Consider the following 15074-nt stretch of genomic DNA (forward strand, 5'->3'; position numbering starts at 1 on the left):
GGGGGTTCAGAGTTGAGTTGCAGCATGGTGTGCGTTACTGCTGCAACCTTAGTCTGTGCTTTTATTAGGGATTTTTAATTAGGGATTATTGTGCCTGTTGTGAGATAATTCAAATCTGCAAGAAAAGCCTGTTCTTCCAGCGATAGAGTCTAGTGAGTGTGTGTTTCACTGAACATTACAGTAACATGGCTGACGCCGCGTGACCAAAATTACATATCATTCAGTGTCTTTGAATGCGCCTCGTCAATGCCTTATAGTTGCATTTTACTTCAGTTAGCCATTTTTATGCTTGAAAATGTTTAATTTAGGCCAAAAATATGTAAAATTTGCTTTAATATACATATTTTTCACCAACAATAGGCCGTATTCCAACACAAAACAGTACGATTTATTAATTGTTATATTATTGAAAATCGTGATACAGTGAAGCCACAAAATTCAAACCGTGAAGGGGCGAGGGACGAATGTACGTGTTTTCACAAAATCAAAAATATTTTCTCAATTAATGGCCTCCCCTCTAATAAACACAGTGCCTCAACAAAACACACGGTATGCTTGCAACGACAAAGCACTGCACCTCAAACAGACAACACCTTTTTTTGTCTCGAGGATACTGCACAATGTGTCGCGTTAGATAGCACAAACCACACTGTCTGCTCTACAGACATGGCATCTGTAAAGCTGAATTATAACATAGCTGAATAAATGTTAAGTTTAAAGGCTGCTAAATATTCCAATATTGCACCAAAAAGGATTAGGGAATTGGGGTATAAAAACCCCCCCACAAAAGAACAAGCTGCCGTTTCCGGACGAGAGCACTTATTAAATTGAAATACATTTAGCGAGTAGTTGGATGGAAACTTTTTAGGCTGAACGCAAAAGAAAGGAGTACTTTCCCAAAAACTAAAACTAAAAAATGATAGCAACGAAATATAGCTGAAATGCAACCTTCAGTGAATTACAGTTTGAAATTCAATAAATTATAAGACATTAGTTTATATTATATTTATTTTATCACCTATTATATTGTAATACATTAATTTCATGAAGTATTTTATTTTTTACAAAAATATATTCTCAAAATGCATTTGTACAAGTAAAAGCCTCCCACAATAAACGCCTTACCTTTAATAGATGCCTGGTAGTATTATTATTATTGAGCATTATTATTCAATTCTGATGCAAATTTGGATACAGAAAGAGGCGTTTTTTTTAATCTTTTTTAATATCTGGCATTAATGTTCAAGTAAATTAGATTTGAATTGTAATGACAAAATTCCGAGGCAGAACATCCGAATTAGGATTGCTGTGATGATGATTTTGGTTGCTTATTTTGTCCTATAGCCAGCCGAAAGGTCATGTGGTGGCTTTTTTTCAAACTGTTAAATGTCATCATACATACATCAGTCAGTTTGATATCTGAATAAGGATGTGGCTCATATGCATATTACAGAGTCAACAAAAGTGTCATGACCGCTGAGCAAAAATGACAAGATGCTCTTACACAGTGTTGAGATTAAAAGGCGTGTGCGTAAAGGTGCGACATGCATGTTGTGTGAAGGCCCACGCTTAGAGGCAAAGTCTATAGGATGGATGGAGAGGAGAAAGGGGGGAACGGCAAGAGCCCCCCCCCCCACCTCCTTCAAACATACACACTGAGAACTGGCTCCAGCACCGGCTCCGCTGGAGTGGAGAACCATAAATCTTCATATAGCGGCTGTTTTGATTAATGCAGCCGAGTCGAGCTAGGGGGCTGGACCTATCCCATTACGGCCTAATGGAAGATGGAGCGGCGCTGTCTCCACCACTAGGCCCCTGTCATTTGTTCCACTTTGCAGTCCATTTGGCCGAGAGACTACAAGCCACTCCATCAAAAATATTTTCAGAGTTAATTTCCGCCCGCTTAATTCGCCTTGATTCGGATTGCGTATCGAATGGCAGGATCGATTTTCGCCTGGCGTCTAAATTAAATAAAAGAGAGGGGGGTATATTTTAAGGCTGCGTTTTCTTTCTTTTCCATTCCATTCATCCACCTATTTCCCGGCCATCCTTTACCCCGGATCGGCTCATTCTTTTTCTGCGATGCATCTCATTTCCTCCTTTCCCTCAGAGTTTGATAGAGCACGTCTGCAGAGGATGGGGGCACAAATCTGAGATCTGATGGTACTTATAGACCAAGCTGCTGAAAAGGGGGCTCAAGTGGATGGATGTATGGATTTGTCATAAATTACAGACAAAAGGAGTTGGTCGCAGGGAGAACATCGGGTAGGTTTAAAGAAAGTGAGATCAATGATGCGGCCCCCACGTGGCCGTGCCACAACAGCGCATCCCGAAGAATAAGATCGGGAAAGCACGGAGGGAAGAAGAACTGGACAGGCCTGCAGAGGGAGAAAAGTGATGTACCAAAAAGAAATGAAAAGAGGTAAAAGGGGGAAAAAAAGCAGTGACAAATTGGTTGAGTGTGTCAGGAATTCCCGTTTAGATTTAAAGCCGCGTGTAGCCTATCGTCATATCTTTCCAGAGTAATTTATTTTCTCATTTCTCTCTCTCTCTCTCTCTCTCCCTCTCCTCACTATGCTTTCTCTCGCTCTCTGTGAATTTATCTGGTGCTCACGTGAAGCAAAGGAGGAGGAGGGAGGGAAAGTCAATAAAAGTCTGTGGCGACAACTGTTTCCCCCATCGGTCTCTTTGGAGCATTATCTCCCCCGCTTGACTTTCTATTTGTTTATGTGCAGAAGCTACTTAGCTCCACCCTGTTTCCTCCACATTCAGTGGCGTTTCCTGTTTCGGATCCTCTTTCATATCACAAGGAGGACTACAAGATATTCCCAAGTGACCCCTATTGATTTCATTCTCCTACTGTGAGCAAGCTTTGAAATTACAAAATCAGGAAGCTGGAGGATGCCAGTTTGTGTATCCATCTACGACAGGGGTCACCAACGTTTTTCCTTGTGAGAGCTACTTTTACAAAATGAAAATGGCCAAGAGCTACTCATTTTTGTAACATTTATTTTCAGAGCTTCTTTTAAACCCAAACAAAGCGAATATGCTTGTTTTACCAGAACATTAACAAAATGCTGGTGTCCACAACTCACATTTTGTATTTCAGAATGCATTTCTTTCTACTGTTCTTTCATTATTAACTGAAAACCTGAATGAAAAGCAGGCTTGTGGGCACCTCATGTGGTCGTGGGGGGCTACCTGGTGCCCGCGGGCACCACGTTGGTGACGCCTGATCTACGATGTCTGCTCAGACATCGGTGGGAATGTTTGTGATAAATGCAAATAATATTTGCCGTACAGACTTCCGGTTCGGGATTTTTTTCTAACCTTTGCATGTTTGCTCTTTTCTGTAGACGAGGGCCGAGCAGTCGTCGGTTGCCTGGTCTACAAAGGCAAATAACTGCCATGATCTGTAATTAGCACCGTGTCAGAAAACATTGGCATTAACAGCTGTGGTTGTAGGCAACTTCCTGATGTATTTTTTTTTCATTTTATTAAGTCCAGACAATAGCAGTAGCTACATTTAAAGTATCGAGAGTGGTCAGCTTTATCTACCTCTGCGTGCACTCTTACTCAGCGGTATTAAAGGAATGGAACCCATGCTGTCTGCATGAAAGGCTGCAGCGTGTACCATGACACCACCAGGGCGACTCCAAATCATTGTTAAAGTTCGAAAAATTCAGTTTTTACATGAGTTTTAACATTTCTTAAATATTGGCCTCTCTCCAATCATCGCTGCTTTCAGTTAACACCATGTACTCTGTGGTTTATGTAAACGCATGCCTCGGCTGTAATTAAAGCAATTATAGTAAATACAATAATAAATACAAGGGGTGCTCTGATCGATCGGCCACCGGGCGATTTCTGTGACAAAACACGATATACTTGCTTTGTAATGCCGATCAGCTCCGCCCCATTGCAGCATCCAGCCTATAGCGACCGTCTCCCACCGACTTTCCCTTCACAAAGCCAAAAACAAACATGTCTGCCGTGTGGGACTTACCTGTTGTTGTGAGAGTAATACGTTTTGCACCCTGCACGAACAATGTCTCACCGGGGTGGTGCGTTAAAAACCTTAACACTGGTGGGACAGGGTGTGGTGAGCTTTTGAAGCTTACGATGTGATCATCGGTCGGGCAGCAGCTTATGTTGCAGTGTGTGCGTGGCAGTCGGAGGCGGATAGCCCGAAATGTGGTCGGATTCGTCGTACTGGATGGCCGGCTGTCCTCGGCAGTGGAGGAATCCGGGTTCGTGTGCTCTCATATTAAAACTCTCCTTAAAGAAGGCATCTTATCCACCAAGTTTCACCAGTGATTTTTAAAAACTAAGTCAAATATATTTTTGTCAAAATTTCATGGTCCCCCTTTCATATCATATAGCCCAGGGGTCACCAACGTGGTGCCCATGAGGACCAGGGAGTCCCCCACCACCACATGAGGCGCCTGCAAGCCTGCTTTTCATTTACATTTTCAGTAAATAATGTGAGAACACTAGAAAGAAATGCATTCTGAAATACAAAATATGAGTTGTGGATACCAGCATTTTGTTCATGTTCTGGTAAAACAAGCATATTCGGTTTGTTTGGGTTGAAATAAGCTATGAAAATAAAAGTTACAAAAATGAGTAGCTCTTGGCCATTTTCATTTTGTAACAGTAGCACTCACAAGAAAAAACGTTGGTGACCCCTGATTTAGCCTATAGTACATTTAAAAATGTACACTTAAACTATGTGATCGGTATTGGCCAATTTCACTCATGGACGATCGGTATCGGTATCTGCAGCATAAAACCCTGATCGGAGCATGCCTACTAAATACATATTTTGTCTAATATCACAAAGTTAAATGGCTTTGCGAAAGCCAAAGAAATGCCTTTAGAAGTAAGTCAACTGCTGTTTTTGTCCACATTATAGCCGAGCAGAACGGGATGATAAATCTGGAGGTACTCTGAACTCAGGCTTCCCTCTGGGGGGCTTGCATTTCCACAGCACACACAGACTGATGGCCAAGCCACCCGGCAATATGACTTGTTCACTCAGCCTATGCAATATCAGTGTCTCTATTACAGTCGCCACATCTGTTATTGTCTGATTCTTAAGGTAAAAAAACAACAACAAAAAGTGTCTGAGCGGAAGATAATGAAATCAAAGCCCAACACACATAGTCAACAAGCCCCTGGTAAGAAACACACGGTGTCAATATTAATCTCCTTGACAGAAAGTCGAAATATGGCATCTGTCACACATCATCTTCCCTCTCTCCTATCTCTGTAGAGTGGAAAAACCATTCAGAGGAGGTCTTCTTGGTTTGAGCGAAGTGAGGGAAATTGAGGACATAGACCAGAAAGGACATTCATTTCATTTTATTTATTTATTTTTGTAGCAAAGTTTTACGCAGACATGCAGCTGAATAATTCAAAGTGGACAAAAACTACATGAAGTACACAAGAAATTTACTTTCTGCTATCATCATTTATCTCTGTGACCAAACGATTCTTGAGAGTCACAAGTCAATACATCTATTAACACCTTTGCTGATAGAGATACGGTCTTGTGTATTGACGCAGTGTTGTCCTAAAGCAAAGGCAAGTTTGAGAAGTTCTTGCTGGTGTTTAAGCCTACTTTTTAAATTTTAAAGCTCTAAGTCAATTTAGTGCAGCACATTTTTCCTTTTTTTTGGTTTGTTTTGCCCCTGTGCTTACCAATAATGAATTAAGCTTAATAGAGCTGCACAAGCATGATCAACCTCTGTCAAGAAATAACTATTTTACTCCAAGAAAGAGATGATAAACACTGCATTGCAACTACAGCAATTCGGTTTGCTAACTGAAGTACGTGCAGTTACTTTCTATGTGTTTTCTATTGGAATCCCTTATGACAGGCGTTTTCAAAGTGTGCACAGTGAGCCACCTCTCAGAGCACATATGTGCGAATGAATCTCGCTGTTGAAACAAAAAATGTACGATTAAGCGGTATAGGAAAATTAATTAAACAAAAAATCTCCTCATTTTGCCTTTAAAAATAGTTGGGTTCAAAAAAGATGTTTTCCCGTATACTTCCCAAGTTGCTGCACCTCACACCAACTCACACTTTGAAAACTACTGCCTTAAGAAAATAGTATTACGTCATCCCTCACTACGGTTTGAACATTGCTCCCTCCCTCTGTCGCGTTTTTTCAAAAATTAATTAGTTAATAAATGATCGCTGTTTCGTGGTTGACTATGGCCTATTATTATCTAAAAATATTGAAAGACAATTTATATATAGTATTCTGGTCACTAGACGTCAGTAATGTTGCATTGATGAGACATGACGTTAGATTACATTACCTTCACACTGCATGGAGTCAGCCGTGGAATGCCGACATGATAGAGTGAAAAAAAAATTCTCCTCCCACTCCTTGTGGAAGTGTTACGTTTTTGGCTTCTTACTTTGTCCTTCTTCCTCACTCCATTTGAAACACTTAAACTTGATACTAAATAGAACAACCCCTGCAGGAGATTGCTGTAGTGAGACGCTCTGGAACCTTCACCCTTTCTTTCACGGACACCTGTTGATTTTTGACTCTGTCTGGACCCGTTCACAGTCGTCTCCAAGGCAACTGTTTTGTTATCGCAATGACTCCTGCGGACTGAGGTAGCAGGACACGGCCGTTTCCATGGCAGTTGCTGTGTTATCGCGATGCCATTTTGTTAACTGAGGCACCATTGTGTGCTGGATAGTGCGACTTCCGCAGGCCTACACACACATGCATCCAAGGAAACTCACACACATACACATACGCTACACACACCCCCCTCATCCTTCCCATGCCTTCATCGCTTCATCCCCCAGCGCTGACAGGCAGGGTCCACGGCACATGCCGAAATATGGCTGCGATGAGTGGCTGGCTGCCGGCCTGCGCTGGAACACCTCCATCTCGTTCTCCCCTCCCCTGGTGCAAGTTTCGAGTTCTTATGTTTTAAAGTGTGCTTATTTGTGCCCATGTTGCCAAGGTTTTTTCTATTCCCCCATAGGAGCAGAGTTTTGGACTTTTTTTTTTCTCCTCCCCTCTCCACTTGTTCTCTCCTTTCTTCGTCCCCTTTTATTGCCCAGTCACCCTGTCCTATACCACCCAGTCATATTGTATAGTATGTTGTGTATGTACGGATGAGTGATTGCACAATTTCTTTTGTACCTCTGTATAAGTGACAAATAAAGGCCATTCCTTCTCTCTCTCTTAATCCTGCTTTGTGGAAATTCACTTATCACGGTCCGGTCTGGAACCAATTAACCGCAATAAACGAGGAACGACTGTACTCAATTTCAAAGTCAAAACGCACGGCCACTTTTTCTCCATTTTGCTGCGCTGAAACTTGAATTTCCCAATTGTGGTACTAATAAAGGCTTATTCTATTCTATTAAGTTTACCAAAAACAAGTTGAGTAAGAGAGTACCAGCTTTACTGACAAAGGTGTAACATGCAATTTTCTCCACAGTTGAGGCTTACCCATCTTCTGGAACCCAAAAAGTTGCAAAAATCCAAATAGGGAGCAAAACATGAATTAATCTGATGCAAGGTAAGAGCTAATCTGATAATGCTCGCTTTGTGCAGCTTTAGAGGCGCATTCTTTCGGAACATTTGAAATTCAGAAGTGTTGGACAACTGGTGTGTTTGCTTTAAAGGATGCACTATAACAGCTTTAGTTTATGTAGATTAATGCAGTGATGTAACTTGACCTTCTCCAGCTGAAGGACATATGTCAAGGTGGAGAAGCAACAAGTGTGGCGGTCATCAAAACTTTGAAAAGTCACACATCTCTTGGTAATGTCCTCCAATAGATTCCTCATGCATACATGCATTACTTCTTTTATCCTTGTTTCATCCTTGAGTCTCTCCTTTTCATCCTGTGATGTCTCTCTCTCTCCTTTCACCCTGAACATTTTCCTCTATTTCATCCTTTTCCCCTCCATCTGCTTCCTTGTCCTCCCACTTCTCTTCCTCCTCTTCCCTGCCTGCCTGCCTGCCTGCCTGCCTGCCTCCCTCCCTCTCTCCCTCACTCTCACTCTCTCTGTCTTTTGGACGTTTCTCTTAGTCCTTTCTGTCCCCCAACCACCGCCCTCCCCAGTTCCCTCTCTTCTTACCGCTGTGATGAATGAGTCTTGTCTACTGGGTGAAGTTCATATTTACTGAGCAGGGGAGCGCACACTGTCAGTCTCTCTTGCCCTCCACATCTCTATCCCGCTGCTAAAGAGACAGAGAGAGCAAGAGGTTACAGTGGGATGAAAGGAGGAGGGAGGCCCTGGTCAAGAGACCAGCAGTCACTCCCGTAGCATAGCCGGCCCTGAGAGAGGGTGGGGGCATGATTGTCTAAACCAGTGCTTGAGCATTTTCAGATAAACAAACACATAAAAAAATGCAAACCACCTACAGTACTTTCCAGATATAGAAAAACAAAGGTCTGCTTACTACTCCAAAAGCAAACTCTTGGACATTGAAGGATTCAGCAGTAAAATAATTTGAGTTGTCTTTAGTTTTACAGGAAAATTTAGCCCAAATGTCAAACAAGAGTCCAGAAAAATAAAAAGGGTGGAAAAAGGAACTCTCAGTAAGTATTTTTCAAAGTGTTTCTTACATGTTCTTTGGCTTTCTTTGTGTTTCATAAGGATATAAGTCAAGTGTCTGTGTGGATTCTCAGTCATGCAGGTCGTAGTATTTGGCAAAGGTTGAATCAAGGCAACTGGACTTCTTGTAGGTGAATATATACAGTATACAGATATACACAAACATGTCAATATAGGTCTGGGGTCGCCAACCTTTACTAATCAAAAGAATCAGTTTGCCCCCTCACCAACTAAAGAAAAATTGTCTGGAGCTGCAAAACATAACAGTTTATAAACTTAAGTTCTAATCTTTCTTAGTTTTACCTGTTACAACTGAATACAACAAACATAAGTACAGTGCAACGGATGCCAACTAATGGGGTTGGTGACACCTCACTACCTGACGTCTCGAAAAATGTGCAGCACAGTGATTGACAGCCTCTTACTTTCAGTGCGCTGGCCAACGCTGCTTGACTTAACTATCAATTGCGTGTGCAGGAGTGTACTGCAGGGATGGCCACTGTTCCGGGTCTAAGTTTACTTTGAAATAAATTGCTACTCTTCAGAAAATGGGTGCTTGTTTTGAAAATGTCGTCTTTTGTTTTTTTCTTGCTACATATCAAGCATCTAGGTAAGCCAGGGTAAGACAGAATGGTTGGTAGAAAAGACAAACAAACTTGTCCATGCAGAATTAAAAGATGTTTGCTTTTTGGGGGGGCATATTAATGGTTAGCTTACTGCTGGCGGAAAAGACGTCTCTGTCACGTCTCAACGAACGCAGGCAGGCAAACACAGATTTGCATTCCCTTCCTCACGCTTATCCAATGACCAGCCAGAACTCAGCCAAGATGCAATGACGGTCAGATATTTTTAACTCTTTTCGAAAATGCTTATTTTCCCCACTCGAGTGTTCAAAAAATATTCGAGCATTGTGAAGGGAGCCAGAACAAGGAAGTTGAAGAGCCGCGCGTTGCCGACCCCTGGTATAGGTGAAGATAAGCCGAAAAGCATAACAATAATTACAAAAAACGAACAAATTTATTGACGAAAGCAATACTTTTCAGAGACATAACTAGCAGTGACTTTTACCATTTTTGTCTTCTCTTAGACGACGATTAATCATGCTAAAATGTTACAACATTACCTGTTAAGTATTTAGAAGGTCGAGTTCAACCACTCAACTCTAGGTTTTTACACTTCGAAATAGACCAACGAGTAATTATGAAAACCACACCACACCAATGACAAGATACACAAACTAACTAACAAAAATGGAGGAGAACGAGGGTCTCTTTACCTTTCAGTCAGTGGCCGTTTTTCAAATTATATCCAAGAGGACACAAGCAGCATCAGAAAAACGTATTGAAAACAGAATATGTGGAGTGTAATTCTGAAACGGACAAAGCTACGAAGCTAGTTAGCATGTGTGTCTATTTTTGTCATTTCTAGCCCATCACCGAGCAAACAGTGGTGATTTATCACCCTTATGGTATCGGCTCGGCACACTTAGAACCCTGGTTGACCAGGCATGAGCAATAGTCCCTTGTAGTACCTGACTTTGCCTGTAGAAAACGTCAATAGGTAATACAGCCCTGACAAGCTGAGTAAGTACCACACGGTGGAAAAGGGACATACAGTGGAGGAAATAATTATTTTATCCCGTGCTAAGGCTAAGGGTATTGGAAGACCGCAATGAGGGGCCAACGATGAACAGGGTCATGTACTGTTGAATCTTGGATGAGAACCTCCTGACCTCAGCCAGAGCACTGAAGATGGGTCATGGAGGGGTCTTCCAGCATGACAATGACCCAAAACGTATGACCAAGGCAACCAAGGAGTAGCCCAAGACGCACATTAAAATAATGGAGCGGCTTCGCCAGTCTTCGGACTCTTAATTTCATCAAAAACCTGCGGAGGAAGCTGAAACTTTGAGTTGCCAAACAACAGCCTCAAAACTGTGAAACGGTAAAAATCAGACTTCATTCATTAGGGGGTAAACAACTTCAGCAGTGGATTAAATCATTATTTCCCACAATGTGAGTTCTTCAAAGACCACACAGGGTTTCGGACCACAGTTTGACAAACACTGCTATAAAGCATCAAAGTTTCTCAATAACAATATGAGAGGTGCTTGGAGGAGAAAAATCTTCCTCACTTTTTGACCAAGCTGTCAAAGAAGCGATACAGGGAGAATAAACAACCTTTCTCCGTCTGCTGTGAGTCCACTTTCAGCAGTCAGTGCAACACAATTGAAGGGCATTTTCTCTCTCCTTTTTTTGTGTGAGCAGTGCTTTCAGGCACATTTTGGACTAGAGAGGCAGAGAAGTAACAAACCCCTACCAGCCACACAACAACCAAAAAGGTCCACAAAAAAATAGCCGGTTTCATCTACGCCCACACACACAGAGCAGTGTGTGTAGTTTGGAGTCAAACGGTGTGTTTTGACCCGTTTTGACCCCTCCTGTAAATGAGAGGAGCAAATGCAGGCCTGCCAGAGCCCAAAGGGACAGGCCGAGAGGCGGCACAAAAAAAAAAAAAATCCACAGAGCCACCGTCTCTTCCCACACGCTGACCCCAGAGGCCAGCTAACACCGAAAACCACAGCAGTGTGACGACACCGCTGACACCCGGCGCCAACACACACACACACACACACACACCATCTTTGCCCCCCCCCGGCAAATTGACAAAAAGTATAGGCAGTAAATACGAGGAAAATTGGATCGCTCAAATTACATCACAAAAAGAAAAGCCCCCTCAGCTGCACTTTTATAAGATTCCATAATTCAATTCCCAGACTGGAGGCCCTAAAACACTACTGGACTGTCTGTCAAGAAAATGACAATGTAGAATGTTTTTGTCGTTTGACTTTTGGACGTAAAAGGTTAAATAAATGTAAGGTTTTATGATTCTATTTGTTGATCATTGCGCAGTGTTATATGGGTCCATATTTGCGCAGGTGAGACAGAGCGCCACTGAAAGCATGCAGCACATGTCATGGAGCCCAATCTAATAGTTGGGGGCGGAATCAGCTGAAAATGGAGCAGTATAGGAAGGGAATGGGATAGAAAACACAGGGAAGGAAAGCATCAGGCCATAATCATCTGAATATTAGGGAAAATTGGATGTGAGAAAGGCGAAAATTGGATACGGTGTATTGGAGATGGGAAGGAGGGGGGGGTTAGCCCAAATGCATCAAATGTGAAAACAATGACCAATTTTTAAAAAACAGACAGAAACCAATTTAAGACCCTCTGGATAAATTGTTGTAAAATATCCTTCTGGGGTTGTAAAAGCCATCTTCCCCGCACTAGTAAGAGGGTCAGAGGTCATACATGGTGGTATGATGCTGCACTAGAGAAGTACATGTCGTTGATGTCTGATAAAAACCCTGTATCGCCACTTAATGGCCATTTGTAAACATAATTTTAGATCCTCTGTGCCAATGTAAACAGGTTTTTAACATGTATCCCCACTTGCTGCCAGAACAACCTCCTATTGGGCACGCATGATTTTTTTTATTCAAGCCAATACCGATAACTTCCTGCTTCTCAAGACCGATACAGATACCTGCTAATTTTTTATATGTATTATTTTTTAAATTTAGATTGAACTGTAGTTTGTGCACACCTGGAGGTAAAAAGGACTCGACAAAACAATAAAATAGGATTTGACAAACTGTACCTGTACATTTGTCCTTACCAAATATCAAGACATTACTACTATTAACAAAACATAAAAAAATAGCGGTGGCTCCAAAAAGTTTACTAGCCAACAAAAGCCGGTATCTTCAACGATGTTAAAGGGCTGGCCAAAGCCATCATTTCCATGAAGAAATCCCAGATCTCTTTAGCCCTCGGGTCATCTCTGGCAAACTTTTTTGCACTTTTCAAATGCCGCGGCGATAGGAACAAGCTCCGGGCTGCAGGCGTCATAGCGATGCTGGCATTTCAGGTGGCTCATACATTTTCATGTGTTGAAGCTAGATTTTTTTTCCCCCTCAACTTTTGCACGTTTGCAGAGCATTTGGAGCATTTCTACTTCTTTTGAAAACAATGAGAAGTCCCACATGATTAATGCCATGTTTTTTTACAAGTGAGCTCAGGGAAAGCCGTTGGCAGCGCGTCACGGACAAGGAGTGCTTCATTTGCTCACGCTAACCCACCTACAGCACAGTACGGTAATCTCGCCTCATTGGAGTTTTTTTTTGTTTGTTTTTTTAAAATCGGTTATCTGAGCTATTTTTTTGTTATCGAATTTATCGGTATGACATCATAATTCCTCATATCGGCCTGATAATTATCGGTCAAATAATTATTGTGCACCCCTCATTACGATTCATCCCACACTACTCAGTTTGATGAGCATAGACAACATACAGTAGTTGAACTGTCTGGTCTACAGTCAAGCAGGGTGGTGGTAGTGTCATTTTCTAGGGCTGCATGAGTGCTGTCGACTGTGGGTAGCTGCGGTTCACTGCGCTGCCACATTGTGAAGCACAGTATGATCCTCTCCCTTGAGAAAGTGGGCCGCATGGCAGTTTTTCTAACATGATAAGGAGCCCAAAAACACCTGCAAGATGACAAGTGCCTTGCTGAAGAAGCTGAAGGTGAAGGTGATGGGAGCGCGCACATATGACAAGCGCAAAACGTAACATCTCTCTGATGATATCATGGAGGGGTGGAAGTAGAATTCCAGTGGGAATGGACGTGAGGCTCAGTCGGTATCCGTGGATGTAGCTCGTCTTCCCATAGCTGACATCATGTTCTTCTTCTTTAGTCCGCACACTACTGACGACTGAATCAACAGCGTCTCTGCTGGTTGCAGAATGGCGCTTCATTTTGCCGCAATTACTTCAAAAGACAATTGCAATTCGTATTGTCCTATGCAATGTTGACCATCAGCGACTTTGCTCTCCAATGAATGATATCAAAAGTTTTCCAAAGCTTGTCTTGTCCCTGAAGTGTCTTTTTTCACAGTTATTCATTTCCCCCTGGTGCCTCAAAAGGGGAACTACTGCTGCTGCTTCAATGCAGACTTTGAAGCGCTATTCATGAGGCCTCAAAGGGAAGAATAAACAGAGGCACCTTTATTCATCAGGGTGCATCTCAAAGACAAACACACACCTCTTCATCCAAGGAACATATTTGTCCATTTGCCTGCCGTGCCAAAGGAAAAAAAGAAGTAGGAGTGGGGGGAAAAAATAGTGCTTTGCAGCGCAATCCATCTCAATTTTCCAAATCTATTAGCTTTCTTTGTGTGGCCGGCCTCTCCTCAAGCCCGATCTTTAAAACGCACACTTGTTCAACAATTATGATAACTGCAACAGGGTGAATTAGAGGATCCACCCATTCATCTCTCGGGCCCCTCCCACGCCTGGACATGACGCGGCCTAAATGAAAAATGGACACGCTTTAAAAAGTATTGATTCCAGCTTTAAACAAAGGTACAGTCAATATTATTTACTCCTAAATATATCTTTGTTATCTGCGCGGGAGAGTCCTGCACACTGCTCAGTCCTCGTAATTGCGGACATAAAAATAATAGAGCAATTGCCGCGAAATTGACAGTGACAGGTGGGGTGGTGGTGGTGGTGGTGGCGTGTTTTCCTGCCATGCATACACTACATGGAGTGCAAATGAATGAAAAGGGCAGATATCAGCACTGATCAAAATGGGAGCTAAAATACAAGTCATAGAGTGCTGCATAAATAATGTACTTCAAAGATGATTTTGTGGCAATCTTCAGAATATTCAATTTTAAACCATGTATTATTATTATTGTTTATAATAGTTACATTTCATAGGAAATCTCTTCTATAGTAAAACAGTACACTTATTTTAATGACGTGTCCTCACAATAAGGTCATCAGAAGAATTTTAAGGTCATGTCTGGGGGCAAAATTAGGCTCTAGTCTGCCCTCTAGTGACAACACATTTAAATACAGTAATTATATATGCGTAAAAAAATCCAAAGCAAACATTTCATCCACATAAAACACGCATTTATGTCTCTGGTGAAGTAAGATTTAGTGGTTAAAATTAATAAAAGTAAATGTAGGACTATTATGTTAGTCTACATGTTTTTGTATGATATGCAATTTATTTTGGTTTGTTAATTTAGCCTTTTATCGGCAAGTACTAAATACAATAAAAAGGTGGAGATTCTCAAACTAACACCGCCCTCTGGTGGCTCAAAATGCACACTACGAAACACGAAACAATACAGTACAGTCAAGCATTTAAGCAGGGGAGTTCAAAGTGGAAAATCAAGAAGACAAATGAAGAAAATGTTATTTTCAAACCTGCTAAGCTAACTTAAGTTACATTTAAAAAGGCCCAATTTTGATTTCTTTGTTCCTACAATAAGCAGGTCAACAGTCTGAGGCGAGCAGAAAACGCCACATATGCTTTTTTAAACAAGTACGCAAGGCACCCGAACATATTATATTCTCTAAGGGGAAGGCTCACTGTGCAGGGCTCCAGACTGT

General features: G+C 41.9%; 1 protein-coding gene across 1 annotated transcript in view; it reads right to left on the reverse strand.

The window, feature by feature from the left end:
* Nucleotides 1–8165, reverse strand: part of erfl1 (Ets2 repressor factor like 1) — a 127672-nt gene extending 119507 nt beyond the window's left edge. Inside the window, exon 1 of the mRNA XM_054783062.1 lies at nt 8126–8165. The gene's annotated coding sequence lies outside the window, so the exon portion shown is untranslated. The remainder of the gene's footprint in view (nt 1–8125) is intronic.
* Nucleotides 8166–15074: the final 6909 nt, after the last annotated feature.

Source organism: Dunckerocampus dactyliophorus, chromosome 7 (assembly GCF_027744805.1).
Source record: "Dunckerocampus dactyliophorus isolate RoL2022-P2 chromosome 7, RoL_Ddac_1.1, whole genome shotgun sequence".
NCBI classification, from domain to species: Eukaryota; Metazoa; Chordata; class Actinopteri; order Syngnathiformes; family Syngnathidae; genus Dunckerocampus; species Dunckerocampus dactyliophorus.